Source organism: Crinia signifera, chromosome 8 (genome assembly GCF_055691185.1).
Source record: "Crinia signifera chromosome 8, ASM5569118v1, whole genome shotgun sequence".
Taxonomy (NCBI): Eukaryota; Metazoa; Chordata; class Amphibia; order Anura; family Myobatrachidae; genus Crinia; species Crinia signifera.
The window spans coordinates 68,354,155-68,379,925 of NC_139224.1; the positions used below are offsets into that span (position 1 = coordinate 68,354,155).

Genomic DNA, 25,771 nt, shown 5'->3' on the forward strand with positions numbered 1-25,771 from the left:
TTTTTTCAGTAAGCCAATAATGTTAGGAAACTTTTTTATTAGCTTACCTGGTTATAGAAGTTGAAGAGGGCAAAAAAGTGACTGGATCTCACCTACAGCCATACCACATTGGATACGCTCAATCTCGTCTGATCTTGGAAGCTAAGCAGTGTTGGGCCTGGTTAGTACTTGGGTGGGAGACCACATGGGAACACCAGGTGCTGTAGGTTTTTCCCATTACTGGCAAATTGTTTTTATTCTCTAGCTATTTAAATTGGAAACTTTTTCTTTTTATTGCCAATACAGACATTTGGGAGAGGTCAAACAGACACAATAGCCATCACCTAAAGACTTACCACACTGTTTCGGCCCAATTCCAACTGCTTTTGGCAGCTAAATAGTGTTGAGCCTCTTTAGTAGTTTAATTTGAGACCACCTGCTAATATTGTGTCCTGTTGGTCTTTTTACATTACCAACACATGATTTTTTTCAGTAAGCCAATATAGTTAGGAAACTTTTTTATTAGCTTACCTTTAGATAGAAGTAGAAGAGGGCAAAAAAGTGCCTGCATCTCACCTACAGCCATACCACATTGGATACGCCCAATCTCGTCTGATCTTGGAAGCTAAGCAGTGTTGGGCCTGGTTAGTACTTGGGTGGGAGACCACATGGGAACACCAGGTGCTGTAGGTTTTTCCCATTACTGGCAAATTGTTTTTATTCTCTAGCTATTTAAATTGGAAACTTTTTCTTTTTATTGCCAATACAGACATTTGGGAGAGGTCAAACAGACACAATAGCCATCACCTAAAGACTTACCACACTGTTTCGGCCCAATTCCAACTGCTTTTGGCAGCTAAATAGTGTTGAGCCTCTTTAGTAGTTTAATTTGAGACCACCTGCTAATATTATGTCCTGTAGGTATTTTTACATTACCAACACATGATTTTTTTCAGTAAGCCAATAATGTTAGGAAACTTTTTTATTAGCTTACCTGGTTATAGAAGTAGAAGAGGGCAAAAAAGTGACTGTATCTCACCTACAGCCATACCACATTGGATACGCTCAATCTCGTCTGATCTTGGAAGCTAAGCAGTGTTGGGCCTGGTTAATACTTGGGTGGGAGACCACATGGGAACACCAGGTGCTGTAGGTTTTTCCCATTACTGGCAAATTGTTTTTATTCTCTAGCTATTTAAATTGGAAACTTTTTCTTTTTATTGCCAATACAGACATTTGGGAGAGGTCAAACAGACACAATAGCCATCACCTAAAGACTTACCACACTGTTTCGGCCCAATTCCAACTGCTTTTGGCAGCTAAATAGTGTTGAGCCTCTTTAGTAGTTTAATTTGAGACCACCTGCTAATATTGTGTCCTGTTGGTCTTTTTACATTACCAACACATGATTTTTTTCAGTAAGCCAATATAGTTAGGAAACTTTTTTATTAGCTTACCTTTAGATAGAAGTAGAAGAGGGCAAAAAAGTGCCTCCATCTCACCTACAGCCATACCACATTGGATACGCCCAATCTCGTCTGATCTTGGAAGCTAAGCAGTGTTGGGCCTGGTTAGTACTTGGGTGGGAGACCACATGGGAACACCAGGTGCTGTAGGTTTTTTCCCATTACTGGCAAATTTTTTTTATTCTCTAGCTATTTAAATTGGAAACTTTTTCTTTTTATTGCCAATACAGACATTAGGGAGAGGTCAAACAGACACAATAGCCATCACCTAAAGACTTACCACACTGTTTCGGACCAATTTCATCTGCTTTTGGCAGCTAAACAGTGTTGAGCCTCATTAGTAGTTTAATTTGAGACCACCTGCTAATATTATGTCCTGTAGGTCTTTTTACATTACCAACACATGATTTTTTTCAGTAAGCCAATAATGTTAGGAAACTTTTTTATTAGCTTACCTGGTTATAGAAGTAGAAGAGGGCAAAAAAGTGACTCTGTCTCACCTACAGCCATACCACATTGGATACGCCCAATCTTGTCTGATCTTGGAAGCTAAGCAGTGTTGGGCCTGGTTAGTACTTGGGTGGGAGACCACATGGGAACACCAGGTGCTGTAGGTTTTTTCCCATTACTGGCAAATTGTTTTTATTCTCTAGCTATTTAAATTGGAAACTTTTTCTTTTTATTGCCAATACAGACATTTGGGAGAGGTCAAACAGACACAATAGCCATCACCTAAAGACTTACCACACTGTTTCGGCCCAATTCCAACTGCTTTTGGCAGCTAAATAGTGTTGAGCCTCTTTAGTAGTTTAATTTGAGACCACCTGCTAATATTATGTCCTGTAGGTCTTTTTACATTACCAACACATGATTTTTTTCAGTAAGCCAATATAGTTAGGAAACTTTTTTATTAGCTTACCTTTAGATAGAAGTAGAAGAGGGTAAACAAGTGCCAGCATCTCACCTACAGCCATACCACATTGGATACACCCAATCTCGTCTGGTCTTGGAAGCTAAGCAGTGTTGGGCCCGGTTAGTACTTGGGTGGGAGACCACATGGGAACACCAGGTGCTGTAGGTTTTTTCCCATTACTGGCAAATTGTTTTTATTCTCTAGCTATTTAAATTGGAAACTTTTTCTTTTTATTGCCAATACAGACATTTGGGAGAGGTCAAACAGACACAATAGCCATCACCTAAAGACTTACCACACTGTTTCGGCCCAATTCCAACTGCTTTTGGCAGCTAAATAGTATTGAGCCTCTTTAGTAGTTTAATTTGAGACCACCTGCTAATATTATGTCCTGTAGGTCTTTTTACATTACCAACACATGATTTTTTTCAGTAAGCCAATATAGTTAGGAAACTTTTTTATTAGCTTACCTTTAGATAGAAGTAGAAGAGGGCAAAAAAGTGCCTGCATCTCACCTACAGCCATACCACATTGGATACGCCCAATCTCGTCTGATCTTGGAAGCTAAGCAGTGTTGGGCCTGGTTAGTACTTGGGTGGGAGACCACATGGGAACACCAGGTGCTGTAGGTTTTTTCCCATTACTGGCAAATTGTTTTTATTCTCTAGCTATTTAAATTGGAAACTTTTTCTTTTTATTGCCAATACAGACATTTGAGAGAGGTGAAACAGACACAATAGCCATCACCTAAATACTTTCCACACTGTTTCGGCCCAATTCCAACTGCTTTTGGCAGCTAAATAGTGTTGAGCCTCTTTAGTAGTTTAATTTGAGACCACCTGCTAATATTATGTCCTGTAGGTCTTTTTACATTACCAACACATGATTTTTTTCAGTAAGCCAATAATTTTAGGAAACTTTTTTATTAGCTTACCTGGTTATAGAAGTAGAAGAGGGCAAAAAAGTGACGGTATCTCACCTAAAGCCATACCACATTGGATACGCCCAATCTCGTCTGATCTTGGAAGCTAAGCAGTGTTGGGCCTGGTTAGTACTTGGGTGGGAGACCACATGGGAACACCAGGTGCTGTAGGTTTTTTTCCCATTACTGGCAAATTGTTTTTATTCTCTAGCTATTTAAATTGGAAACTTTTTCTTTTTATTGCCAATACAGACATTTGGGAGAGGTCAAACAGACACAATAGCCATCACCTAAAGACTTACCACACTGTTTCGGCCCAATTCCAACTGCTTTTGGCAGCTAAATAGTGTTGAGCCTCTTTAGTAGTTTAATTTGAGACCACCTGCTAATATTGTGTCCTGTTGGTCTTTTTACATTACCAACACATGATTTTTTTCAGTAAGCCAATATAGTTAGGAAACTTTTTTATTAGCTTACCTTTAGATAGAAGTAGAAGAGGGCAAAAAAGTGCCTGCATCTCACCTACAGCCATACCACATTGGATACGCCCAATCTCGTCTGATCTTGGAAGCTCAGCAGTGTTGGGCCTGGTTAGTACTTGGGTGGGAGACCACATGGGAACACCAGGTGCTGTAGGTTTTTTCCCATTACTGGCAAATTGTTTTTATTCTTTAGCTATTTAAATTGGAAACTTTTTCTTTTTATTGCCAATACAGACATTTGGGAGAGGTCAAACAGACACAATAGCCATCACCTAAAGACTTACCACACTGTTTCGGCCCAATTCCAACTGCTTTTGGCAGCTAAATAGTGTTGAGCCTCTTTAGTAGTTTAATTTGAGACCACCTGCTAATATTATGTCCTGTAGGTATTTTTACATTACCAACACATGATTTTTTTCAGTAAGCCAATAATGTTAGGAAACTTTTTTATTAGCTTACCTGGTTATAGAAGTAGAAGTGGGCAAAAAAGTGACTCTATCTCACCTACAGCCATACCACATTGGATACGCCCAATCTCGTCTGATCTTGGAAGCTAAGCAGTGTTGGGCCTGGTTAGTACTTGGGTGGGAGACCACATGGGAACACCAGGTGCTGTAGGTTTTTTCCCATTACTGGCAAATTGTTTTTATTCTCTAGCTATTTAAATTGGAAACTTTTTCTTTTTATTGCCAATACAGACATTTGGGAGAGGTCAAACAGACACAATAGCCATCACCTAAAGACTTACCACACTGTTTCGGCCCAATTCCAACTGCTTTTGGCAGCTAAATAGTGTTGAGCCTCTTTAGTAGTTTAATTTGAGACCACCTGCTAATATTGTGTCCTGTTGGTCTTTTTACATTACCAACACATGATTTTTTTCAGTAAGCCAATATAGTTAGGAAACTTTTTTATTAGCTTACCTTTAGATAGAAGTAGAAGAGGGCAAAAAAGTGCCTCCATCTCACCTACAGCCATACCACATTGGATACGCCCAATCTCGTCTGATCTTGGAAGCTAAGCAGTGTTGGGCCTGGTTAGTACTTGGGTGGGAGACCACATGGGAACACCAGGTGCTGTAGGTTTTTTCCCATTACTGGCAAATTTTTTTTATTCTCTAGCTATTTAAATTGGAAACTTTTTCTTTTTATTGCCAATACAGACATTAGGGAGAGGTCAAACAGACACAATAGCCATCACCTAAAGACTTACCACACTGTTTCGGACCAATTTCATCTGCTTTTGGCAGCTAAACAGTGTTGAGCCTCATTAGTAGTTTAATTTGAGACCACCTGCTAATATTATGTCCTGTAGGTCTTTTTACATTACCAACACATGATTTTTTTCAGTAAGCCAATAATGTTAGGAAACTTTTTTATTAGCTTACCTGGTTATAGAAGTAGAAGAGGGCAAAAAAGTGACTCTGTCTCACCTACAGCCATACCACATTGGATACGCCCAATCTTGTCTGATCTTGGAAGCTAAGCAGTGTTGGGCCTGGTTAGTACTTGGGTGGGAGACCACATGGGAACACCAGGTGCTGTAGGTTTTTTCCCATTACTGGCAAATTGTTTTTATTCTCTAGCTATTTAAATTGGAAACTTTTTCTTTTTATTGCCAATACAGACATTTGGGAGAGGTCAAACAGACACAATAGCCATCACCTAAAGACTTACCACACTGTTTCGGCCCAATTCCAACTGCTTTTGGCAGCTAAATAGTGTTGAGCCTCTTTAGTAGTTTAATTTGAGACCACCTGCTAATATTATGTCCTGTAGGTCTTTTTACATTACCAACACATGATTTTTTTCAGTAAGCCAATATAGTTAGGAAACTTTTTTATTAGCTTACCTTTAGATAGAAGTAGAAGAGGGTAAACAAGTGCCAGCATCTCACCTACAGCCATACCACATTGGATACACCCAATCTCGTCTGGTCTTGGAAGCTAAGCAGTGTTGGGCCCGGTTAGTACTTGGGTGGGAGACCACATGGGAACACCAGGTGCTGTAGGTTTTTTCCCATTACTGGCAAATTGTTTTTATTCTCTAGCTATTTAAATTGGAAACTTTTTCTTTTTATTGCCAATACAGACATTTGGGAGAGGTCAAACAGACACAATAGCCATCACCTAAAGACTTACCACACTGTTTCGGCCCAATTCCAACTGCTTTTGGCAGCTAAATAGTATTGAGCCTCTTTAGTAGTTTAATTTGAGACCACCTGCTAATATTATGTCCTGTAGGTCTTTTTACATTACCAACACATGATTTTTTTCAGTAAGCCAATATAGTTAGGAAACTTTTTTATTAGCTTACCTTTAGATAGAAGTAGAAGAGGGCAAAAAAGTGCCTGCATCTCACCTACAGCCATACCACATTGGATACGCCCAATCTCGTCTGATCTTGGAAGCTAAGCAGTGTTGGGCCTGGTTAGTACTTGGGTGGGAGACCACATGGGAACACCAGGTGCTGTAGGTTTTTTCCCATTACTGGCAAATTGTTTTTATTCTCTAGCTATTTAAATTGGAAACTTTTTCTTTTTATTGCCAATACAGACATTTGAGAGAGGTGAAACAGACACAATAGCCATCACCTAAAGACTTTCCACACTGTTTCGGCCCAATTCCAACTGCTTTTGGCAAATAAACAGTGTTGAGCCTCATTAGTAGTTTAATTTGAGACCACCTGCTAATATTATGTCCTGTAGGTCTTTTTACATTACCAACACATGATTTTTTTCAGTAAGCCAATAATGTTAGGAAACTTTTTTATTAGCTTACCTGGTTATAGAAGTAGAAGAGGGCAAAAAAGTGACGGTATCTCACCTAAAGCCATACCACATTGGATACGCCCAATCTCGTCTGATCTTGGAAGCTAAGCAGTGTTGGGCCTGGTTAGTACTTGGGTGGGAGACCACATGGGAACACCAGGTGCTGTAGGTTTTTTTCCCATTACTGGCAAATTGTTTTTATTCTCTAGCTATTTAAATTGGAAACTTTTTCTTTTTATTGCCAATACAGACATTTGGGAGAGGTCAAACAGACACAATAGCCATCACCTAAAGACTTACCACACTGTTTCGGCCCAATTCCAACTGCTTTTGGCAGCTAAATAGTGTTGAGCCTCTTTAGTAGTTTAATTTGAGACCACCTGCTAATATTGTGTCCTGTTGGTCTTTTTACATTACCAACACATGATTTTTTTCAGTAAGCCAATATAGTTAGGAAACTTTTTTATTAGCTTACCTTTAGATAGAAGTAGAAGAGGGCAAAAAAGTGCCTGCATCTCACCTACAGCCATACCACATTGGATACGCCCAATCTCGTCTGATCTTGGAAGCTCAGCAGTGTTGGGCCTGGTTAGTACTTGGGTGGGAGACCACATGGGAACACCAGGTGCTGTAGGTTTTTCCCATTACTGGCAAATTGTTTTTATTCTCTAGCTATTTAAATTGGAAACTTTTTCTTTTTATTGCCAATACAGACATTTGGGAGAGGTCAAACAGACACAATAGCCATCACCTAAAGACTTACCACACTGTTTCGGCCCAATTCCAACTGCTTTTGGCAGCTAAATAGTGTTGAGCCTCTTTAGTAGTTTAATTTGAGACCACCTGCTAATATTATGTCCTGTAGGTATTTTTACATTACCAACACATGATTTTTTTCAGTAAGCCAATAATGTTAGGAAACTTTTTTATTAGCTTACCTGGTTATAGAAGTAGAAGAGGGCAAAAAAGTGACTGTATCTCACCTACAGCCATACCACATTGGATACGCTCAATCTCGTCTGATCTTGGAAGCTAAGCAGTGTTGGGCCTGGTCAATACTTGGGTGGGAGACCACATGGGAACACCAGGTGCTGTAGGTTTTTCCCATTACTGGCAAATTGTTTTTATTCTCTAGCTATTTAAATTGGAAACTTTTTCTTTTTATTGCCAATACAGACATTTGGGAGAGGTCAAACAGACACAATAGCCATCACCTAAAGACTTACCACACTGTTTCGGCCCAATTCCAACTGCTTTTGGCAGCTAAATAGTGTTGAGCCTCTTTAGTAGTTTAATTTGAGACCACCTGCTAATATTATGTCCTGTAGGTCTTTTTACATTACCAACACATGATTTTTTTCAGTAAGCCAATATAGTTAGGAAACTTTTTTATTAGCTTACCTTTAGATAGAAGTAGAAGAGGGCAAACAAGTGCCTGCATCTCTCCTACAGCCATACCACATTGGATACGCCCAATCTCGTCTGATCTTGGAAGCTAAGCAGTGTTGGGCCTGGTTAGTACTTGGGTGGGAGACCACATGGGAACACCAGGTGCTGTAGGTTTTTTCCCATTACTGTCAAATTGTTTTTATTCTCTAGCTATTTAAATTGGAAACTTTTTCTTTTTATTGCCAATACAGACATTTGGGAGAGGTCAAACAGACACAATAGCCATCACCTAAAGACTTACCACACTGTTTCGGCCCAATTCCAACTGCTTTTGGCAGCTAAATAGTATTGAGCCTCTTTAGCAGTTTAATTTGAGACCACCTGCTAATATTATGTCCTGTAGGTCTTTTTACATTACCAACACATGATTTTTTTCAGTAAGCCAATATAGTTAGGAAACTTTTTTATTAGCTTACCTTTAGATAGAAGTAGAAGAGGGCAAAAAAGTGCTTGCATCTCACCTACAGCCATACCACATTGGATACGCCCAATCTCGTCTGATCTTGGAAGCTAAGCAGTGTTGGGCCTGGTCAATACTTGGGTGGGAGACCACATGGGAACACCAGGTGCTGTAGGTTTTTTCCCATTACTGGCAAATTGTTTTTATTCTCTAGCTATTTAAATTGGAAACTTTTTCTTTTTATTGCCAATACAGACATTTGAGAGAGGTGAAACAGACACAATAGCCATCATCTAAAGACTTACCACACTGTTTCGGCCCAATTCCAACTGCTTTTGGCAGCTAAACAGTGTTGAGCCTCATTAGTAGTTTAATTTGAGACCACCTGCTAATATTATGTCCTGTAGGTCTTTTTACATTACCAACACATGATTTTTTTCAGTAAGCCAATAATGTTAGGAAACTTTTTTATTAGCTTACCTGGTTATAGAAGTAGAAGAGGGCAAAAAAGTGACTCTATCTCACCTACAGCCATACCACATTGGATACGCCCAATCTCGTCTGATCTTGGAAGCTAAGCAGTGTTGGGCCTGGTTAGTACTTGGGTGGGAGACCACATGGGAACACCAGGTGCTGTAGGTTTTTTCCCATTACTGGCAAATTGTTTTTATTCTCTAGCTATTTAAATTGGAAACTTTTTCTTTTTATTGCCAATACAGACATTTGGGAGAGGTCAAACAGACACAATAGCCATCACCTAAAGACTTACCACACTGTTTCGGCCAATTCCAACTGCTTTTGGCAGCTAAATAGTGTTGAGCCTCTTTAGTAGTTTAATTTGAGACCACCTGCTAATATTATGTCCTGTAGGTATTTTTACATTACCAACACATGATTTTTTTCAGTAAGCCAATAATGTTAGGAAACTTTTTTATTAGCTTACCTGGTTATAGAAGTAGAAGAGGGCAAAAAAGTGACTGTATCTTACCTACAGCCATACCACATTGGATACGCTCAATCTTGTCTGATCTTGGAAGCTAAGCAGTGTTGGGCCTGGTTAGTACTTGGGTGGGAGACCACATGGGAACACCAGGTGCTGTAGGTTTTTCCCATTACTGGCAAATTGTTTTTATTCTCTAGCTATTTAAATTGGAAACTTTTTCTTTTTATTGCCAATACAGACATTTGGGAGAGGTCAAGCAGACACAATAGCCATCACCTAAAGACTTACCACACTGTTTCGGCCCAATTCCAACTGCTTTTGGCAGCTAAATAGTGTTGAGCCTCTTTAGTAGTTTAATTTGAGACCACCTGCTAATATTGTGTCCTGTTGGTCTTTTTACATTACCAACACATGATTTTTTTCAGTAAGCCAATATAGTTAGGAAACTTTTTTATTAGCTTACCTTTAGATAGAAGTAGAAGAGGGCAAAAAAGTGCCTGCATCTCACCTACAGCCATACCACATTGGATACGCCCAATCTCGTCTGATCTTGGAAGCTAAGCAGTGTTGAGCCTGGTTAGTACTTGGGTGGGAGACCACATGGGAACACCAGGTGCTGTAGGTTTTTTCCCATTACTGGCAAATTGTTTTTATTCTCTAGCTATTTAAATTGGAAACTTTTTCTTTTTATTGCCAATACAGACATTTGGGAGAGGTCAAACAGACACAATAGCCATCACCTAAAGACTTACCACACTGTTTCGGCCCAATTCCAACTGCTTTTGGCAGCTAAATAGTGTTGAGCCTCTTTAGTAGTTTAATTTGAGACCACCTGCTAATATTATGTCCTGTAGGTATTTTTACATTACCAACACATGATTTTTTTCAGTAAGCCAATAATGTTAGGAAACTTTTTTATTAGCTTACCTGGTTATAAAAGTAGAAGAGGGCAAAAAAGTGACTGTATCTCACCTACAGCCATACCACATAGGATACGCTCAATCTCGTCTGATCTTGGAAGCTAAGCAGTGTTGGGCCTGGTTAATACTTGGGTGGGAGACCACATGGGAACACCAGGTGCTGTAGGTTTTTCCCATTACTGGCAAATTGTTTTTATTCTCTAGCTATTTAAATTGGAAACTTTTTCTTTTTATTGCCAATACAGACATTTGGGAGAGGTCAAACAGACACAATAGCCATCACCTAAAGACTTACCACACTGTTTCGGCCCAATTCCAACTGCTTTTGGCAGCTAAATAGTATTGAGCCTCTTTAGCAGTTTAATTTGAGACCACCTGCTAATATTATGTCCTGTAGGTCTTTTTACATTACCAACACATGATTTTTTTCAGTAAGCCAATATAGTTAGGAAACTTTTTTATTAGCTTACCTTTAGATAGAAGTAGAAGAGGGCAAAAAAGTGCTTGCATCTCACCTACAGCCATACCACATTGGATACGCCCAATCTCGTCTGATCTTGGAAGCTAAGCAGTGTTGGGCCTGGTTAGTACTTGAGTGGGAGACCACATGGGAACACCAGGTGCTGTAGGTTTTTTCCCATTACTGGCAAATTGTTTTTATTCTCTAGCTATTTAAATTGGAAACTTTTTCTTTTTATTGCCAATACAGACATTTGAGAGAGGTGAAACAGACACAATAGCCATCATCTAAAGACTTACCACACTGTTTCGGCCCAATTCCAACTGCTTTTGGCAGCTAAACAGTGTTGAGCCTCATTAGTAGTTTAATTTGAGACCACCTGCTAATATTATGTCCTGTAGGTCTTTTTACATTACCAACACATGATTTTTTTCAGTAAGCCAATAATGTTAGGAAACTTTTTTATTAGCTTACCTGGTTATAGAAGTAGAAGAGGGCAAAAAAGTGACTCTATCTCACCTACAGCCATACCACATTGGATACGCCCAATCTCGTCTGATCTTGGAAGCTAAGCAGTGTTGGGCCTGGTTAGTACTTGGGTGGGAGACCACATGGGAACACCAGGTGCTGTAGGTTTTTTCCCATTACTGGCAAATTGTTTTTATTCTCTAGCTATTTAAATTGGAAACTTTTTCTTTTTATTGCCAATACAGACATTTGGGAGAGGTCAAACAGACACAATAGCCATCACCTAAAGACTTACCACACTGTTTCGGCCCAATTCCAACTGCTTTTGGCAGCTAAATAGTGTTGAGCCTCTTTAGTAGTTTAATTTGAGACCACCTGCTAATATTATGTCCTGTAGGTATTTTTACATTACCAACACATGATTTTTTTCAGTAAGCCAATAATGTTAGGAAACTTTTTTATTAGCTTACCTGGTTATAGAAGTAGAAAAGGGCAAAAAAGTGACTCTATCTCACCTACAGCCATACCACATTGGATACGCTCAATCTCGACTGATCTTGGAAGCTAAGCAGTGTTGGGCCTGGTTAGTACTTGGGTGGGAGACCACATGGGAACACCAGGTGCTGTAGGTTTTTCCCATTACTGGCAAATTGTTTTTATTCTCTAGCTATTTAAATTGGAAACTTTTTCTTTTTATTGCCAATACAGACATTTGGGAGAGGTCAAACAGACACAATAGCCATCACCTAAAGACTTACCACACTGTTTCGGCCCAATTCCAACTGCTTTTGGCAGCTAAATAGTGTTGAGCCTCTTTAGTAGTTTAATTTGAGACCACCTGCTAATATTGTGTCCTGTTGGTCTTTTTACATTACCAACACATGATTTTTTTCAGTAAGCCAATATAGTTAGGAAACTTTTTTATTAGCTTACCTTTAGATAGAAGTAGAAGAGGGCAAAAAAGTGCCTGCATCTCACCTACAGCCATACCACATTGGATACGCCCAATCTCGTCGGATCTTGAAAGCTAAGCAGTGTTGGGCCTGGTTAGTACTTGGGTGGGAGACCACATGGGAACACCAGGTGCTGTAGGTTTTTTCCCATTACTGGCAAATTGTTTTTATTCTCTAGCTATTTAAATTGGAAACTTTTTCTTTTTATTGCCAATACAGACATTTGGGAGAGGTCAAACAGACACAATAGCCATCACCTAAAGACTTACCACACTGTTTCGGCCCAATTCCAACTGCTTTTGGCAGCTAAATAGTGTTGAGCCTCTTTAGTAGTTTAATTTGAGACCACCTGCTAATATTATGTCCTGTAGGTATTTTTACATTACCAACACATGATTTTTTTCAGTAAGCCAATAATGTTAGGAAACTTTTTTATTAGCTTACCTGGTTATAAAAGTAGAAGAGGGCAAAAAAGTGACTGTATCTCACCTACAGCCATACCACATTGGATACGCTCAATCTCGTCTGATCTTGGAAGCTAAGCAGTGTTGGGCCTGGTTAATACTTGGGTGGGAGACCACATGGGAACACCAGGTGCTGTAGGTTTTTTCCCATTACTGGCAAATTGTTTTTATTCTCTAGCTATTTAAATTGGAAACTTTTTCTTTTTATTGCCAATACAGACATTTGGGAGAGGTCAAACAGACACAATAGCCATCACCTAAAGACTTACCACACTGTTTCGGCCCAATTCCAACTGCTTTTGGCAGCTAAACAGTGTTGAGCCTCTTTAGTAGTTTAATTTGAGACCACCTGCTAATATTGTGTCCTGTTGGTCTTTTTACATTACCAACACATGATTTTTTTCAGTAAGCCAATAATGTTAGGAAACTTTTTTATTAGCTTACCTGGTTATAGAAGTAGAAGAGGGCAAAAAAGTGACTCTGTCTCACCTACAGCCATACCACATTGGATACGCCCAATCTTGTCTGATCTTGGAAGCTAAGCAGTGTTGGGCCTGGTTAGTACTTGGGTGGGAGACCACATGGGAACACCAGGTGCTGTAGGTTTTTTCCCATTACTGGCAAATTGTTTTTATTCTCTAGCTATTTAAATTGGAAACTTTTTCTTTTTATTGCCAATACAGACATTTGGGAGAGGTCAAACAGACACAATAGCCATCACCTAAAGACTTACCACACTGTTTCGGCCCAATTCCAACTGCTTTTGGCAGCTAAATAGTGTTGAGCCTCTTTAGTAGTTTAGTTTGAGACCACCTGCTAATATTATGTCCTGTAGGTCTTTTTACATTACCAACACATGATTTTTTTCAGTAAGCCAATATAGTTAGGAAACTTTTTTATTAGCTTACCTTTAGATAGAAGTAGAAGAGGGTAAACAAGTGCCAGCATCTCACCTACAGCCATACCACATTGGATACGCCCAATCTCGTCTGGTCTTGGAAGCTAAGCAGTGTTGGGCCCGGTTAGTACTTGGGTGGGAGACCACATGGGAACACCAGGTGCTGTAGGTTTTTTCCCATTACTGGCAAATTGTTTTTATTCTCTAGCTATTTAAATTGGAAACTTTTTCTTTTTATTGCCAATACAGACATTTGGGAGAGGTCAAACAGACACAATAGCCATCACCTAAAGACTTTCCACACTGTTTCGGCCCAATTCCAACTGCTTTTGGCAAATAAACAGTGTTGAGCCTCATTAGTAGTTTAATTTGAGACCACCTGCTAATATTATGTCCTGTAGGTCTTTTTACATTACCAACACATGATTTTTTTCAGTAAGCCAATAATGTTAGGAAACTTTTTTATTAGCTTACCTTGTTATAGAAGTAGAAGAGGGCAAAAAAGTGACGGTATCTCACCTAAAGCCATACCACATTGGATACGCCCAATCTCGTCTGAACTTGGAAGCTAAGCAGTGTTGGGCCTTGTTAGTACTTGGGTGGGAGACCACATGGGAACACCAGGTGCTGTAGGTTTTTTTCCCATTACTGGCAAATTGTTTTTATTCTCTAGCTATTTAAATTGGAAACTTTTTCTTTTTATTGCCAATACAGACATTTGGGAGAGGTCAAACAGACACAATAGCCATCACCTAAAGACTTACCACACTGTTTCGGCCCAATTCCAACTGCTTTTGGCAGCTAAATAGTGTTGAGCCTCTTTAGTAGTTTAATTTGAGACCACCTGCTAATATTGTGTCCTGTTGGTCTTTTTACATTACCAACACATGATTTTTTTCAGTTAGCCAATATAGTTAGGAAACTTTTTTATTAGCTTACCTTTAGATAGAAGTAGAAGAGGGCAAAAAAGTGCCTCCATCTCACCTACAGCCATACCACATTGGATACGCCCAATCTCGTCTGATCTTGGAAGCTAAGCAGTGTTGGGCCTGGTTAGTACTTGGGTGGGAGACCACATGGGAACACCAGGTGCTGTAGGTTTTTTCCCATTACTGGCAAATTGTTTTTATTCTCTAGCTATTTAAATTGGAAACTTTTTCTTTTTATTGCCAATACAGACATTTGGGAGAGGTCAAACAGACACAATAGCCATCACCTAAAGACTTACCACACTGTTTCGGCCCAATTCCAACTGCTTTTGGCAGCTAAATAGTGTTGAGCCTCTTTAGTAGTTTAATTTGAGACCACCTGCTAATATTATGTCCTGTAGGTATTTTTACATTACCAACACATGATTTTTTTCAGTAAGCCAATAATGTTAGGAAACTTTTTTATTAGCTTACCTGGTTATAGAAGTAGAAGAGGGCAAAAAAGTGACTGTATCTCACCTACAGCCATACCACATTGGATACGCTCAATCTCGTCTGATCTTGGAAGCTAAGCAGTGTTGGGCCTGGTTAGTACTTGGGTGGGAGACCACATGGGAACACCAGGTGCTGTAGGTTTTTCCCATTACTGGCAAATTGTTTTTATTCTCTAGCTATTTAAATTGGAAACTTTTTCTTTTTATTGCCAATACAGACATTTGGGAGAGGTCAAACAGACACAATAGCCATCACCTAAAGACTTACCACACTGTTTCGGCCCAATTCCAACTGCTTTTGGCAGCTAAATAGTGTTGAGCCTCTTTAGTAGTTTAATTTGAGACCACCTGCTAATATTGTGTCCTGTTGGTCTTTTTACATTACCAACACATGATTTTTTTCAGTAAGCCAATATAGTTAGGAAACTTTTTTATTAGCTTACCTTTAGATAGAAGTAGAAGAGGGCAAAAAAGTGCCTGCATCTCACCTACAGCCATACCACATTGGATACGCCCAATCTCGTCTGATCTTGGAAACTAAGCAGTGTTGGGCCTGGTTAGTACTTGGGTGGGAGACCACATGGGAACACCAGGTGCTGTAGGTTGTTTCCCATTACTGGCAAATTGTTTTTATTCTCTAGCTATTTAAATTGGAAACTTTTTCTTTTTATTGCCAATACAGACATTTGGGAGAGGTCAAACAGACACAATAGCCATCACCTAAAGACTTACCACACTGTTTCGGCCCAATTCCAACTGCTTTTGGCAGCTAAATAGTGTTGAGCCTCTTTAGTAGTTTAATTTGAGACCACCTGCTAATATTATGTCCTGTAGGTATTTTTACATTACCAACACATGATTTTTTTCAGTAAGCCAATAATGTTAGGAAACTTTTTTATTAGCTTACCTGGTTATAGAAGTAGAAGAGGGCAAAAAAGTGACTGTATCTTACCTACAGCCATACCACATTGGATACGCTCAATCTTGTCTGATCTTGGAAGCTAAGCAGTGTTGGGCCTGGTTAATACTTGGGTGGGAGACCACATGGGAACACCAGGTGCTGTAGGTTTTTCCCATTACTGGCAAATTGTTTTATTCTCTAGCTATTTAAATTGGAAACTTTTTCTTTTTATTGCCAATACAGACATTTGGGAGAGGTCAAACAGACACAATAGCCATCACCTAAAGACTTACCACACTGTTTCGGCCCAATTCCAACTGCTTTTGGCAGCTAAATAGTGTTGAGCCTCTTTAGTAGTTTAATTTGAGACCACCTGCTAATATTGTGTCCTGTTGGTCTTTTTACATTACCAACACATGATTTTTTTCAGTAAGCCAATATAGTTAGGAAACTTTTTTATTAGCTTACCTTTAGATAGAAGTAAAAGAGGGCAAAAAAGTGCCTGCATCTCACCTACAGCCATACCACATTGGATACGCCCAATCTCGTCTGATCTTGGACGCTAAGCAGTGTTGGGCCTGGTTAGTACTTGGGTGGGAGACCACATGGGAACACCAGGTGCTGTAGGTTTTTTCCCATTACTGGCAAATTGTTTTTATTCTCTAGCTATTTAAATTGGAAACTTTTTCTTTTTGTTGCCAATACAGACATTTGGGAGAGGTCAAACAGACACAATTGCCATCACCTAAAGACTTACCACACTGTTTCGGACCAATTTCATCTGCTTTTGGCAGCTAAACAGTGTTGAGCCTCATTAGTAGTTTAATTTGAGACCACCTGCTAATATTATGTCCTGTAGGTCTTTTTACATTACCAACACATGATTTTTTTCAGTAAGCCAATAATGTTAGGACACTTTTTTATTAGCTTACCTGGTTAAAGAAGTAGAAGAGGGCAAAAAAGTGCCTGCATCTCACCTACAGCCATACCACATTGGATACGCCCAATCTCGTCTGATCTTGGAAGCTAAGCAGTGTTGGGCCTGGTTAGTACTTGGGTGGGAGACCACATGGGAACACCAGGTGCTGTAGGTTTTTTCCCATTACTGGCAAATTTTTTTATTCTCTAGCTATTTAAATTGGAAACTTTTTCTTTTTATTGCCAATACAGACATTTGAGAGAGGTGAAACAGACACAATAGCCATCACCTAAAGACTTTCCACACTGTTTCGGCCCAATTCCAACTGCTTTTGGCAAATTAACAGTGTTGAGCCTCATTAGTAGTTTAATTTGAGACCACCTGCTAATATTATGTCCTGTAGGTCTTTTTACATTACCAACACATGATTTTTTTCAGTAAGCCAATAATGTTAGGAAACTTTTTTATTAGCTTACCTGGTTATAGAAGTAGAAGAGGGCAAAAAAGTGACGGTATCTCACCTAAAGCCATACCACATTGGATACGCCCAATCTCGTCTGATCTTGGAAGCTAAGCAGTGTTGGGCCTGGTTAGTACTTGGGTGGGAGACCACATGGGAACACCAGGTGCTGTATGTTTTTTTCCCATTACTGGCAAATTGTTTTTATTCTCTAGCTATTTAAATTGGAAACTTTTTCTTTTTATTGCCAATACAGACATTTGGGAGAGGTCAAACAGACACAATAGCCATCACCTAAAGACTTACCACACTGTTTCGGCCCAATTCCAACTGCTTTTGGCAGCTAAATAGTGTTGAGCCTCTTTAGTAGTTTAATTTGAGACCACCTGCTAATATTGTGTCCTGTTGGTCTTTTTACATTACCAACACATGATTTTTTTCAGTAAGCCAATATAGTTAGGAAACTTTTTTATTAGCTTACCTTTAGATAGAAGTAGAAGAGGGCAAAAAAGTGCCTGCATCTCACCTACAGCCATACCACATTGGATACGCCCAATCTCGTCTGATCTTGGAAGCTAAGCAGTGTTGGGCCTGGTTAGTACTTGGGTGGGAGACCACATGGGAACACCAGGTGCTGTAGGTTTTTTCCCATTACTGGCAAATTGTTTTTATTCTCTAGCTATTTAAATTGGAAACTTTTTCTTTTTATTGCCAATACAGACATTTGGGAGAGGTCAAACAGACACAATAGCCATCACCTAAAGACTTACCACACTGTTTCGGACCAATTTCATCTGCTTTTGGCAGCTAAACAGTGTTGAGCCTCATTAGTAGTTTAATTTGAGACCACCTGCTAATATTATGTCCTGTAGGTCTTTTTACATTACCAACACATGATTTTTTTCAGTAAGCCAATAATGTTAGGAAACTTTTTTATTAGCTTACCTGGTTATAGAAGTAGAAGAGGGCAAAAAGTGACTCTATCTCACCTACAGCCATACCACATTGGATACGCCGAATCTTGTCTGATCTTGGAAGCTAAGCAGTGTTGGGTCTGGTTAGTACTTGGGTGGGAGACCACATGGGAACACCAGGTGCTGTAGGTTTTTTCCCATTACTGGCAAATTGTTTTTATTCTCTAGCTATTTAAATTGGAAACTTTTTCTTTTTATTGCCAATACAGACATTTGAGAGAGGTGAAACAGACACAATAGCCATCACCTAAAGACTTACCACACTGTTTCGGCCCAATTCCAACTGCTTTTGGCAGCTAAACAGTGTTGAGCCTCATTAGTAGTTTAATTTGAGACCACCTGCTAATATTATGTCCTGTAGGTCTTTTTACATTACCAACACATGATTTTTTTCAGTAAGCCAATAATGTTAGGAAACTTTTTTATTAGCTTACCTGGTTATAGAAGTAGAAGAGGGCAAAAAAGTGACTCTAGCTCACCTACAGCCATACCACATTGGATACGCCCAATCTCGTCTGATCTTAGAAGCTAAGCAGTGTTGGGCCTGGTTAGTACTTGGGTGGGAGACCACATGGGAACACCAGGTGCTGTAGGTTTTTCCCATTACTGGCAAATTGTTTTTATTCTCTAGCTATTTAAATTGGAAACTTTTTCTTTTTATTGCCAATACAGACATTTGGGAGAGGTCAAACAGACACAATAGCCATCACCTAAAGACTTACCACACTGTTTCGGCCCAATTCCAACTGCTTTTGGCAGCTAAATAGTGTTGAGCCTCTTTAGTAGTTTAATTTGAGACCACCTGCTAATATTGTGTCCTGTTGGTCTTTTTACATTACCAACACATGATTTTTTTCAGTAAGCCAATATAGTTAGGAAACTTTTTTATTAGCTTACCTTTAGATAGAAGTAGAAGAGGGCAAAAAAGTGCCTGCATCTCACCTACAGCCATACCACATTGGATACGCCCAATCTCGTCTGATCTTGGAAGCTAAGCAGTGTTGGGCCTGGTTAGTACTTGGGTGGGAGACCACATGGGAACACCAGGTGCTGTAGGTTTTTTCCCATTACTGGCAAATTGTTTTTATTCTCTAGCTATTTAAATTGGAAACTTTTTCTTTTTATTGCCAATACAGACATTTGGGAGAGGTCAAACAGACACAATAGCCATCACCTAAAGACTTACCACACTGTTTCGGCCCAATTCCAACTGCTTTTGGCAGCTAAATAGTGTTGAGCCTCTTTAGTAGTTTAATTTGAGACCACCTGCTAATATTATGTCCTGTAGGTATTTTTACATTACCAACACATGATTTTTTTCAGTAAGCCAATAATGTTAGGAAACTTTTTTATTAGCTTACCTGGTTATAGAAGTAGAAGAGGGCAAAAAAGTGACTGTATCTCACCTACAGCCATACCACATTGGATACGCTCAATCTCGTCTGATCTTAAAAGCTAAGCAGTGTTGGGCCTGGTTAGTACTTGGGTGGGAGACCACATGGGAACACCAGGTGCTGTAGGTTTTTCCCATTACTGGCAAATTGTTTTTATTCTCTAGCTATTTAAATTGGAAACTTTTTCTTTTTATTGCCAATACAGACATTTGGGAGAGGTCAAACAGACACAATAGCCATCACCTAAAGACTTACCACACTGTTTCGGCCCAATTCCAACTGCTTTTGGCAGCTAAATAGTGTTGAGCCTCTTTAGTAGTTTAATTTGAGACCACCTGCTAATATTGTGTCCTGTTGGTCTTTTTACATTACCAACACATGATTTTTTTCAGTAAGCCAATATAGTTAGGAAACTTTTTTATTAGCTTACCTTTAGATAGAAGTAGAAGAGGGCAAAAAAGTGCCTGCATCTCACCTACAGCCATACCACATTGGATACGCCCAATCTCATCTGATCTTGGAAGCTAAGCAGTGTTGGGCCTGGTTAGTACTTGGGTGGGAGACCACATGGGAACACCAGGTGCTGTAGGTTTTTTCCCATTACTGGCAAATTCTTTTTATTCTCTAGCTATTTAAATTGGAAACTTTTTCTTTTTATTGCCAATACAGACATTTGGGAGAGGTCAAACAGACACAATAGCCATCACCTAAAGACTTACCACACTGTTTCGGACCAATTTCATCTGCTTTTGGCAGCTAAACAGTGTTGAGCCTCATTAGTAGTTTAATTTGAGACCACCTGCTAATATTATGTCCTGTAGGTCTTTTTACATTACCAACACATGATTTTTTTCAGTAAGCCAATAATGTTAGGAAACTTTTTTATTAGCTTACCTGGTTATAGAAGTAGAAGAGGGCAAAAAAGTGACTCTATCTCACCTACAGCCATACCACATTGGATACGCCCAATCTTGTCTGATCTTGGAAGCTAAGCAGTGTTGGGCCTGGTTAGTACTTGGGTGGGAGACCACATGGGAACACCAGGTGCTGTAGGTTTTTTCCCATTACTGGCAAATTGTTTTTATTCTCTAGCTATTTAAATTGGAAACTTTTTCTTTTTATTGCCAATACAGACATTTGGGAGAGGTCAAACAGACACAATTGCCATCACCTAAAGACTTACCACACTGTTTCGGCCCAATTCCAACTGCTTTTGGCAGCTAAATAGTGTTGAGCCTCTTTAGTAGTTTAATTTGAGACCACCTGCTAATATTATGTCCTGTAGGTCTTTTTACATTACCAACACATGATTTTTTTCAGTAAGCCAATATAGTTAGGAAACTTTTTTATTAGCTTACCTTTAGATAGAAGTAGAAGAGGGTAAACAAGTGCCAGCATCTCACCTACAGCCATACCACATTGGATACGCCCAATCTCGTCTGGTCTTGGAAGCTAAGCAGTGTTGGGCCCGGTTAGTACTTGGGTGGGAGACCACATGGGAACACCAGGTGCTGTAGGTTTTTTCCCATTACTGGCAAATTGTTTTTATTCTCTAGCTATTTAAATTGGAAACTTTTTCTTTTTATTGCCAATACAGACATTTGGGAGAGGTCAAACAGACACAATAGCCATCACCTAAAGACTTACCACACTGTTTCGGCCCAATTCCAACTGCTTTTGGCAGCTAAATAGTATTGAGCCTCTTTAGTAGTTTAATTTGAGACCACCTGCTAATATTATGTCCTGTAGGTCTTTTTACATTACCAACACATGATTTTTTTCAGTAAGCCAATATAGTTAGGAAACTTTTTTATTAGCTTACCTTTAGATAGAAGTAGAAGAGGGCAAAAAAGTGCCTGCATCTCACCTACAGCCATACCACATTGGATACACCCAATCTCGTCTGATCTTGGAAGCTAAGCAGTGTTGGGCCTGGTTAGTACTTGGGTGGGAGACCACATGGGAACACCAGGTGCTGTAGGTTTTTTCCCATTACTGGCAAATTGTTTTTATTCTCTAGCTATTTAAATTAAAAACTTTTTCTTTTTATTGCCAATACAGACATTTGAGAGAGGTGAAACAGACACAATAGCCATCACCTAAAGACTTTCCACACTGTTTCGGCCCAATTCCAACTGCTTTTGGCAAATAAACAGTGTTGAGCCTCATTAGTAGTTTAATTTGAGACCACCTGCTAATATTATGTCCTGTAGGTCTTTTTACATTACCAACACATGATTTTTTTCAGTAAGCCAATAATGTTAGGAAACTTTTTTATTAGCTTACCTGGTTATAGAAGTAGAAGAGGGCAAAAAAGTGACTGTATCTCACCTAAAGCCATACCACATTGGATACGCCCAATCTCGTCTGATCTTGGAAGCTAAGCAGTGTTGGGCTTGGTTAGTACTTGGGTGGGAGACCACATGGGAACACCAGGTGCTGTAGGTTTTTTCCCATTACTGGCAAATTGTTTTTATTCTCTAGCTATTTAAATTGGAAACTTTTTCTTTTTATTGCCAATACAGACATTTGGGAGAGGTCAAACAGACACAATAGCCATCACCTAAAGACTTACCACACTGTTTCGGACCAATTTCATCTGCTTTTGGCAGCTAAACAGTGTTGAGCCTCATTAGTAGTTTAATTTGAGACCACCTGCTAATATTATGTCCTGTAGGTCTTTTTACATTACCAACACATGATTTTTTTCAGTAAGCCAATAATGTTAGGAAACTTTTTTATTAGCTTACCTGGTTATAGAAGTAAAAGAGGGCAAAAAAGTGATTGTATCTAACCTACAGCCATACCACATTGGATACGCTCAATCTCGGAAACTAAGCAGTGTTGGGCCTGGTTAGTACTTGGGTGGGAGACCACATGGGAACACCAGGAGCTGTAGGTTTTTTCCCATTACTGGCAAATTGTTTTTATTCTCTAGCTATTTAAATTGGAAACTTTTTCTTTTTATTGCCAATACAGACATTTGGGAGAGGTCAAACAGACACAATAGCCATCACCTAAAGACTTACCACACTGTTTCGGCCCAATTCCAACTGCTTTTGGCAGCTAAATAGTGTTGAGCCTCTTTAGTAGTTTAATTTGAGACCACCTGCTAATATTATGTCCTGTAGGTCTTTTTACATTACCAACACATGATTTTTTTCAGTAAGCCAATATAGTTAGGAAACTTTTTTATTAGCTTACCTTTAGATAGAAGTAGAAGAGGGTAAACAAGTGCCAGCATCTCACCTACAGCCATACCACATTGGATACGCCCAATCTCGTCTGGTCTTGGAAGCTAAGCAGTGTTGGGCCCGGTTAGTACTTGGGTGGGAGACCACATGGGAACACCAGGTGCTGTAGGTTTTTTCCCATTACTGGCAAATTGTTTTTATTCTCTAGCTATTTAAATTGGAAACTTTTTCTTTTTATTGCCAATACAGACATTTGGGAGAGGTCAAACAGACACAATAGCCATCACCTAAAGACTTACCACACTGTTTCGGCCCAATTCCAACTGCTTTTGGCAGCTAAATAGTATTGAGCCTCTTTAGTAGTTTAATTTGAGACCACCTGCTAATATTATGTCCTGTAGGTCTTTTTACATTACCAACACATGATTTTTTTCAGTAAGCCAATATAGTTAGGAAACTTTTTTATTAGCTTACCTTTAGATAGAAGTAGAAGAGGGCAAAAAAGTGCCTGCATCTCACCTACAGCCATACCACATTGGATACACCCAATCTCGTCTGATCTTGGAAGCTAAGCAGTGTTGGGCCTGGTTAGTACTTGGGTGGGAGACCACATGGGAACACCAGGTGCTGTAGGTTTTTTCCCATTACTGGCAAATTGTTTTTATTCTCTAGCTATTTAAATTGAAAACTTTTTCTTTTTATTGCCAATACAGACATTTGAGAGAGGTGAAACAGACACAATAGCCATCACCTAAAGACTTTCCACACTGTTTCGGCCCAATTCCAACTGCTTTTGGCAAATAAACAGTGTTGAGCCTCATTAGTAGTTTAATTTGAGACCACCTGCTAATATTATGTCCTGTAGGTCTTTTTACATTACCAACACATGATTTTTTTCAGTAAGCCAATAATGTTAGGAAACTTTTTTATTAGCTTACCTGGTTATAGAAGTAGAAGAGGGCAAAAAAGTGACTCTATCTCACCTACAGCCATACCACATTGGATACGCCCAATCTTGTCTGATCTTGGAAGCTAAGCAGTGTTGGGCCTGGTTAGTACTTGGGTGGGAGACCACATGGGAACACCAGGTGCTGTAGGTTTTTTCCCATTACTGGCAAATTGTTTTTATTCTCTAGCTATTTAAATTGGAAACTTTTTCTTTTTATTGCCAATACAGACATTTGGGAGAGGTCAAACAGACACAATAGCCATCACCTAAAGACTTACCACACTGTTTCGGCCCAATTCCAACTGCTTTTGGCAGCTAAATAGTGTTGAGCCTCTTTAGTAGTTTAATTTGAGACCACCTGCTAATATTATGTCCTGTAGGTCTTTTTACATTACCAACACATGATTTTTTTCAGTAAGCCAATATAGTTAGGAAACTTTTTTATTAGCTTACCTTTAGATAGAAGTAGAAGAGGGTAAACAAGTGCCAGCATCTCACCTACAGCCATACCACATCGGATACGCCCAATCTCGTCTGGTCTTGGAAGCTAAGCAGTGTTGGGCCCGGTTAGTACTTGGGTGGGAGACCACATGGGAACACCAGGTTCTGTAGGTTTTTTCCCATTACTGGCAAATTGTTTTTATTCTCTAGCTATTTAAATTGGAAACTTTTTCTTTTTATTGCCAATACAGACATTTGGGAGAGGTCAAACAGACACAATAGCCATCACCTAAAGACTTACCACACTGTTTCGGCCCAATTCCAACTGCTTTTGGCAGCTAAATAGTATTGAGCCTCTTTAGTAGTTTAATTTGAGACCACCTGCTAATATTATGTCCTGTAGGTCTTTTTACATTACCAACACATGATTTTTTTCAGTAAGCCAATATAGTTAGGAAACTTTTTTATTAGCTTACCTTTAGATAGAAGTAGAAGAGGGCAAAAAAGTGCCTGCATCTCACCTACAGCCATACCACATTGGATACACCCAATCTCGTCTGATCTTGGAAGCTAAGCAGTGTTGGGCCTGGTTAGTACTTGGGTGGGAGACCACATGGGAACACCAGGTGCTGTAGGTTTTTTCCCATTACTGGCAAATTGTTTTTATTCTCTAGCTATTTAAATTGAAAACTTTTTCTTTTTATTGCCAATACAGACATTTGAGAGAGGTGAAACAGACACAATAGCCATCACCTAAAGACTTTCCACACTGTTTCGGCCCAATTCCAACTGCTTTTGGCAAATAAACAGTGTTGAGCCTCATTAGTAGTTTAATTTGAGACCACCTGCTAATATTATGTCCTGTAGGTCTTTTTACATTACCAACACATGATTTTTTTCAGTAAGCCAATAATGTTAGGAAACTTTTTTATTAGCTTACCTGGTTATAGAAGTAGAAGAGGGCAAAAAAGTGACTGTATCTCACCTAAAGCCATATCACATTGGATACGCCCAATCTCGTCTGATCTTGGAAGCTAAGCAGTGTTGGGCTTGGTTAGTACTTGGGTGGGAGACCACATGGGAACACCAGGTGCTGTAGGTTTTTTCCCATTACTGGCAAATTGTTTTTATTCTCTAGCTATTTAAATTGGAAACTTTTTCTTTTTATTGCCAATACAGACATTTGGGAGAGGTCAAACAGACACAATAGCCATCACCTAAAGACTTACCACACTGTTTCGGACCAATTTCATCTGCTTTTGGCAGCTAAACAGTGTTGAGCCTCATTAGTAGTTTAATTTGAGACCACCTGCTAATATTATGTCCTGTAGGTCTTTTTACATTACCAACACATGATTTTTTTCAGTAAGCCAATAATGTTAGGAAACTTTTTTATTAGCTTACCTGGTTATAGAAGTAGAAGAGGGCAAAAAAGTGATTGTATCTAACCTACAGCCATACCACATTGGATACGCTCAATCTCGGAAACTAAGCAGTGTTGGGCCTGGTTAGTACTTGGGTGGGAGACCACATGGGAACACCAGGAGCTGTAGGTTTTTTCCCATTACTGGCAAATTGTTTTTATTCTCTAGCTATTTAAATTGGAAACTTTTTCTTTTTATTGCCAATA

The 25,771-nt window shown here is 39.3% G+C and overlaps 54 non-coding genes and 2 pseudogenes across 54 annotated transcripts; all 56 read left to right on the plus strand.

Moving 5' to 3' along the window:
• The first annotated feature begins 90 nt into the window (after window positions 1-90).
• LOC146031046 (5S ribosomal RNA) lies at window positions 91-209 on the plus strand. Its single transcript, XR_014456523.1, has one exon. It is a non-coding gene; the product is annotated as a 5S ribosomal RNA (ribosomal RNA).
• A 344-nt stretch (window positions 210-553) lies between these two features.
• Window positions 554-672, plus strand: LOC146033867 (5S ribosomal RNA). Its single transcript, XR_014459276.1, has one exon. It is a non-coding gene; the product is annotated as a 5S ribosomal RNA (ribosomal RNA).
• Window positions 673-1,016: 344 nt separating this feature from the next.
• LOC146033056 (5S ribosomal RNA) lies at window positions 1,017-1,135 on the plus strand. Its single transcript, XR_014458466.1, has one exon. It is a non-coding gene; the product is annotated as a 5S ribosomal RNA (ribosomal RNA).
• Window positions 1,136-1,479: 344 nt separating this feature from the next.
• On the plus strand, window positions 1,480-1,598 carry LOC146033879 (5S ribosomal RNA). Its single transcript, XR_014459288.1, has one exon. It is a non-coding gene; the product is annotated as a 5S ribosomal RNA (ribosomal RNA).
• Window positions 1,599-1,943: 345 nt separating this feature from the next.
• Window positions 1,944-2,062, plus strand: LOC146031884 (5S ribosomal RNA). Its single transcript, XR_014457336.1, has one exon. It is a non-coding gene; the product is annotated as a 5S ribosomal RNA (ribosomal RNA).
• Window positions 2,063-2,407: 345 nt separating this feature from the next.
• LOC146030905 (5S ribosomal RNA) lies at window positions 2,408-2,526 on the plus strand. The gene has a single exon (XR_014456387.1). It is a non-coding gene; the product is annotated as a 5S ribosomal RNA (ribosomal RNA).
• Window positions 2,527-2,871: 345 nt separating this feature from the next.
• On the plus strand, window positions 2,872-2,990 carry LOC146033891 (5S ribosomal RNA). Its single transcript, XR_014459300.1, has one exon. It is a non-coding gene; the product is annotated as a 5S ribosomal RNA (ribosomal RNA).
• Window positions 2,991-3,335: 345 nt separating this feature from the next.
• LOC146032663 (5S ribosomal RNA) lies at window positions 3,336-3,454 on the plus strand. The gene has a single exon (XR_014458088.1). It is a non-coding gene; the product is annotated as a 5S ribosomal RNA (ribosomal RNA).
• Window positions 3,455-3,800: 346 nt separating this feature from the next.
• On the plus strand, window positions 3,801-3,919 carry LOC146032316 (5S ribosomal RNA). The gene has a single exon (XR_014457757.1). It is a non-coding gene; the product is annotated as a 5S ribosomal RNA (ribosomal RNA).
• A 345-nt stretch (window positions 3,920-4,264) lies between these two features.
• On the plus strand, window positions 4,265-4,383 carry LOC146033905 (5S ribosomal RNA). Its single transcript, XR_014459313.1, has one exon. It is a non-coding gene; the product is annotated as a 5S ribosomal RNA (ribosomal RNA).
• Window positions 4,384-4,728: 345 nt separating this feature from the next.
• On the plus strand, window positions 4,729-4,847 carry LOC146033917 (5S ribosomal RNA). The gene has a single exon (XR_014459325.1). It is a non-coding gene; the product is annotated as a 5S ribosomal RNA (ribosomal RNA).
• A 345-nt stretch (window positions 4,848-5,192) lies between these two features.
• Window positions 5,193-5,311, plus strand: LOC146031885 (5S ribosomal RNA). Its single transcript, XR_014457337.1, has one exon. It is a non-coding gene; the product is annotated as a 5S ribosomal RNA (ribosomal RNA).
• Window positions 5,312-5,656: 345 nt separating this feature from the next.
• Window positions 5,657-5,775, plus strand: LOC146030906 (5S ribosomal RNA). The gene has a single exon (XR_014456388.1). It is a non-coding gene; the product is annotated as a 5S ribosomal RNA (ribosomal RNA).
• A 345-nt stretch (window positions 5,776-6,120) lies between these two features.
• LOC146033929 (5S ribosomal RNA) lies at window positions 6,121-6,239 on the plus strand. The gene has a single exon (XR_014459337.1). It is a non-coding gene; the product is annotated as a 5S ribosomal RNA (ribosomal RNA).
• Window positions 6,240-6,584: 345 nt separating this feature from the next.
• On the plus strand, window positions 6,585-6,703 carry LOC146032665 (5S ribosomal RNA). The gene has a single exon (XR_014458090.1). It is a non-coding gene; the product is annotated as a 5S ribosomal RNA (ribosomal RNA).
• Window positions 6,704-7,049: 346 nt separating this feature from the next.
• On the plus strand, window positions 7,050-7,168 carry LOC146032317 (5S ribosomal RNA). Its single transcript, XR_014457758.1, has one exon. It is a non-coding gene; the product is annotated as a 5S ribosomal RNA (ribosomal RNA).
• Window positions 7,169-7,512: 344 nt separating this feature from the next.
• Window positions 7,513-7,631, plus strand: LOC146033784 (5S ribosomal RNA). Its single transcript, XR_014459192.1, has one exon. It is a non-coding gene; the product is annotated as a 5S ribosomal RNA (ribosomal RNA).
• A 344-nt stretch (window positions 7,632-7,975) lies between these two features.
• LOC146031069 (5S ribosomal RNA) lies at window positions 7,976-8,094 on the plus strand. The gene has a single exon (XR_014456546.1). It is a non-coding gene; the product is annotated as a 5S ribosomal RNA (ribosomal RNA).
• Window positions 8,095-8,439: 345 nt separating this feature from the next.
• LOC146032938 (5S ribosomal RNA) lies at window positions 8,440-8,558 on the plus strand. Its single transcript, XR_014458349.1, has one exon. It is a non-coding gene; the product is annotated as a 5S ribosomal RNA (ribosomal RNA).
• A 345-nt stretch (window positions 8,559-8,903) lies between these two features.
• LOC146033941 (5S ribosomal RNA) lies at window positions 8,904-9,022 on the plus strand. The gene has a single exon (XR_014459349.1). It is a non-coding gene; the product is annotated as a 5S ribosomal RNA (ribosomal RNA).
• A 344-nt stretch (window positions 9,023-9,366) lies between these two features.
• Window positions 9,367-9,485, plus strand: LOC146033063 (5S ribosomal RNA). Its single transcript, XR_014458474.1, has one exon. It is a non-coding gene; the product is annotated as a 5S ribosomal RNA (ribosomal RNA).
• Window positions 9,486-9,829: 344 nt separating this feature from the next.
• LOC146032273 (5S ribosomal RNA) lies at window positions 9,830-9,948 on the plus strand. The gene has a single exon (XR_014457715.1). It is a non-coding gene; the product is annotated as a 5S ribosomal RNA (ribosomal RNA).
• Window positions 9,949-10,293: 345 nt separating this feature from the next.
• Window positions 10,294-10,412, plus strand: LOC146034513 (5S ribosomal RNA). The gene has a single exon (XR_014459917.1). It is a non-coding gene; the product is annotated as a 5S ribosomal RNA (ribosomal RNA).
• Window positions 10,413-10,756: 344 nt separating this feature from the next.
• LOC146030876 (5S ribosomal RNA) lies at window positions 10,757-10,875 on the plus strand. Its single transcript, XR_014456357.1, has one exon. It is a non-coding gene; the product is annotated as a 5S ribosomal RNA (ribosomal RNA).
• A 345-nt stretch (window positions 10,876-11,220) lies between these two features.
• On the plus strand, window positions 11,221-11,339 carry LOC146033953 (5S ribosomal RNA). The gene has a single exon (XR_014459362.1). It is a non-coding gene; the product is annotated as a 5S ribosomal RNA (ribosomal RNA).
• Window positions 11,340-11,684: 345 nt separating this feature from the next.
• Window positions 11,685-11,803, plus strand: LOC146032930 (5S ribosomal RNA). Its single transcript, XR_014458341.1, has one exon. It is a non-coding gene; the product is annotated as a 5S ribosomal RNA (ribosomal RNA).
• A 344-nt stretch (window positions 11,804-12,147) lies between these two features.
• LOC146032193 (5S ribosomal RNA) lies at window positions 12,148-12,266 on the plus strand. Its single transcript, XR_014457637.1, has one exon. It is a non-coding gene; the product is annotated as a 5S ribosomal RNA (ribosomal RNA).
• A 345-nt stretch (window positions 12,267-12,611) lies between these two features.
• On the plus strand, window positions 12,612-12,730 carry LOC146033057 (5S ribosomal RNA). The gene has a single exon (XR_014458467.1). It is a non-coding gene; the product is annotated as a 5S ribosomal RNA (ribosomal RNA).
• A 345-nt stretch (window positions 12,731-13,075) lies between these two features.
• On the plus strand, window positions 13,076-13,194 carry LOC146031886 (5S ribosomal RNA). The gene has a single exon (XR_014457338.1). It is a non-coding gene; the product is annotated as a 5S ribosomal RNA (ribosomal RNA).
• Window positions 13,195-13,539: 345 nt separating this feature from the next.
• Window positions 13,540-13,658, plus strand: LOC146031621 (5S ribosomal RNA). The gene has a single exon (XR_014457084.1). It is a non-coding gene; the product is annotated as a 5S ribosomal RNA (ribosomal RNA).
• Window positions 13,659-14,003: 345 nt separating this feature from the next.
• LOC146034482 (5S ribosomal RNA) lies at window positions 14,004-14,122 on the plus strand. Its single transcript, XR_014459888.1, has one exon. It is a non-coding gene; the product is annotated as a 5S ribosomal RNA (ribosomal RNA).
• A 346-nt stretch (window positions 14,123-14,468) lies between these two features.
• On the plus strand, window positions 14,469-14,587 carry LOC146033965 (5S ribosomal RNA). The gene has a single exon (XR_014459374.1). It is a non-coding gene; the product is annotated as a 5S ribosomal RNA (ribosomal RNA).
• Window positions 14,588-14,932: 345 nt separating this feature from the next.
• On the plus strand, window positions 14,933-15,051 carry LOC146031047 (5S ribosomal RNA). The gene has a single exon (XR_014456524.1). It is a non-coding gene; the product is annotated as a 5S ribosomal RNA (ribosomal RNA).
• Window positions 15,052-15,395: 344 nt separating this feature from the next.
• On the plus strand, window positions 15,396-15,514 carry LOC146032070 (5S ribosomal RNA). Its single transcript, XR_014457517.1, has one exon. It is a non-coding gene; the product is annotated as a 5S ribosomal RNA (ribosomal RNA).
• A 345-nt stretch (window positions 15,515-15,859) lies between these two features.
• LOC146034586 (5S ribosomal RNA) lies at window positions 15,860-15,978 on the plus strand. Its single transcript, XR_014459991.1, has one exon. It is a non-coding gene; the product is annotated as a 5S ribosomal RNA (ribosomal RNA).
• Window positions 15,979-16,321: 343 nt separating this feature from the next.
• Window positions 16,322-16,440, plus strand: LOC146031323 (5S ribosomal RNA). The gene has a single exon (XR_014456791.1). It is a non-coding gene; the product is annotated as a 5S ribosomal RNA (ribosomal RNA).
• A 345-nt stretch (window positions 16,441-16,785) lies between these two features.
• Window positions 16,786-16,904, plus strand: LOC146033977 (5S ribosomal RNA). Its single transcript, XR_014459386.1, has one exon. It is a non-coding gene; the product is annotated as a 5S ribosomal RNA (ribosomal RNA).
• A 344-nt stretch (window positions 16,905-17,248) lies between these two features.
• LOC146034034 (5S ribosomal RNA) lies at window positions 17,249-17,367 on the plus strand. Its single transcript, XR_014459441.1, has one exon. It is a non-coding gene; the product is annotated as a 5S ribosomal RNA (ribosomal RNA).
• A 346-nt stretch (window positions 17,368-17,713) lies between these two features.
• On the plus strand, window positions 17,714-17,832 carry LOC146033989 (5S ribosomal RNA). Its single transcript, XR_014459398.1, has one exon. It is a non-coding gene; the product is annotated as a 5S ribosomal RNA (ribosomal RNA).
• Window positions 17,833-18,176: 344 nt separating this feature from the next.
• Window positions 18,177-18,295, plus strand: LOC146027409 (5S ribosomal RNA). Its single transcript, XR_014454812.1, has one exon. It is a non-coding gene; the product is annotated as a 5S ribosomal RNA (ribosomal RNA).
• A 345-nt stretch (window positions 18,296-18,640) lies between these two features.
• On the plus strand, window positions 18,641-18,759 carry LOC146032057 (5S ribosomal RNA). The gene has a single exon (XR_014457505.1). It is a non-coding gene; the product is annotated as a 5S ribosomal RNA (ribosomal RNA).
• Window positions 18,760-19,103: 344 nt separating this feature from the next.
• Window positions 19,104-19,222, plus strand: LOC146034001 (5S ribosomal RNA). The gene has a single exon (XR_014459410.1). It is a non-coding gene; the product is annotated as a 5S ribosomal RNA (ribosomal RNA).
• A 345-nt stretch (window positions 19,223-19,567) lies between these two features.
• On the plus strand, window positions 19,568-19,686 carry LOC146032904 (5S ribosomal RNA). Its single transcript, XR_014458316.1, has one exon. It is a non-coding gene; the product is annotated as a 5S ribosomal RNA (ribosomal RNA).
• A 344-nt stretch (window positions 19,687-20,030) lies between these two features.
• LOC146030862 (5S ribosomal RNA) lies at window positions 20,031-20,149 on the plus strand. Its single transcript, XR_014456344.1, has one exon. It is a non-coding gene; the product is annotated as a 5S ribosomal RNA (ribosomal RNA).
• Window positions 20,150-20,494: 345 nt separating this feature from the next.
• On the plus strand, window positions 20,495-20,613 carry LOC146031887 (5S ribosomal RNA). Its single transcript, XR_014457339.1, has one exon. It is a non-coding gene; the product is annotated as a 5S ribosomal RNA (ribosomal RNA).
• A 345-nt stretch (window positions 20,614-20,958) lies between these two features.
• Window positions 20,959-21,077, plus strand: LOC146031624 (5S ribosomal RNA). The gene has a single exon (XR_014457086.1). It is a non-coding gene; the product is annotated as a 5S ribosomal RNA (ribosomal RNA).
• Window positions 21,078-21,422: 345 nt separating this feature from the next.
• On the plus strand, window positions 21,423-21,541 carry LOC146030244 (5S ribosomal RNA). The gene has a single exon (XR_014455744.1). It is a non-coding gene; the product is annotated as a 5S ribosomal RNA (ribosomal RNA).
• A 345-nt stretch (window positions 21,542-21,886) lies between these two features.
• On the plus strand, window positions 21,887-22,005 carry LOC146033668 (5S ribosomal RNA). Its single transcript, XR_014459078.1, has one exon. It is a non-coding gene; the product is annotated as a 5S ribosomal RNA (ribosomal RNA).
• A 345-nt stretch (window positions 22,006-22,350) lies between these two features.
• On the plus strand, window positions 22,351-22,459 carry LOC146029576 (5S ribosomal RNA; annotated as a pseudogene).
• A 345-nt stretch (window positions 22,460-22,804) lies between these two features.
• LOC146031625 (5S ribosomal RNA) lies at window positions 22,805-22,923 on the plus strand. The gene has a single exon (XR_014457087.1). It is a non-coding gene; the product is annotated as a 5S ribosomal RNA (ribosomal RNA).
• A 345-nt stretch (window positions 22,924-23,268) lies between these two features.
• Window positions 23,269-23,387, plus strand: LOC146030256 (5S ribosomal RNA). Its single transcript, XR_014455755.1, has one exon. It is a non-coding gene; the product is annotated as a 5S ribosomal RNA (ribosomal RNA).
• Window positions 23,388-23,732: 345 nt separating this feature from the next.
• LOC146031888 (5S ribosomal RNA) lies at window positions 23,733-23,851 on the plus strand. The gene has a single exon (XR_014457340.1). It is a non-coding gene; the product is annotated as a 5S ribosomal RNA (ribosomal RNA).
• A 345-nt stretch (window positions 23,852-24,196) lies between these two features.
• LOC146035023 (5S ribosomal RNA) lies at window positions 24,197-24,315 on the plus strand. The gene has a single exon (XR_014460427.1). It is a non-coding gene; the product is annotated as a 5S ribosomal RNA (ribosomal RNA).
• A 345-nt stretch (window positions 24,316-24,660) lies between these two features.
• LOC146030267 (5S ribosomal RNA) lies at window positions 24,661-24,779 on the plus strand. The gene has a single exon (XR_014455766.1). It is a non-coding gene; the product is annotated as a 5S ribosomal RNA (ribosomal RNA).
• A 345-nt stretch (window positions 24,780-25,124) lies between these two features.
• LOC146034747 (5S ribosomal RNA) lies at window positions 25,125-25,243 on the plus strand. The gene has a single exon (XR_014460150.1). It is a non-coding gene; the product is annotated as a 5S ribosomal RNA (ribosomal RNA).
• Window positions 25,244-25,588: 345 nt separating this feature from the next.
• On the plus strand, window positions 25,589-25,697 carry LOC146029578 (5S ribosomal RNA; annotated as a pseudogene).
• Window positions 25,698-25,771: the final 74 nt, after the last annotated feature.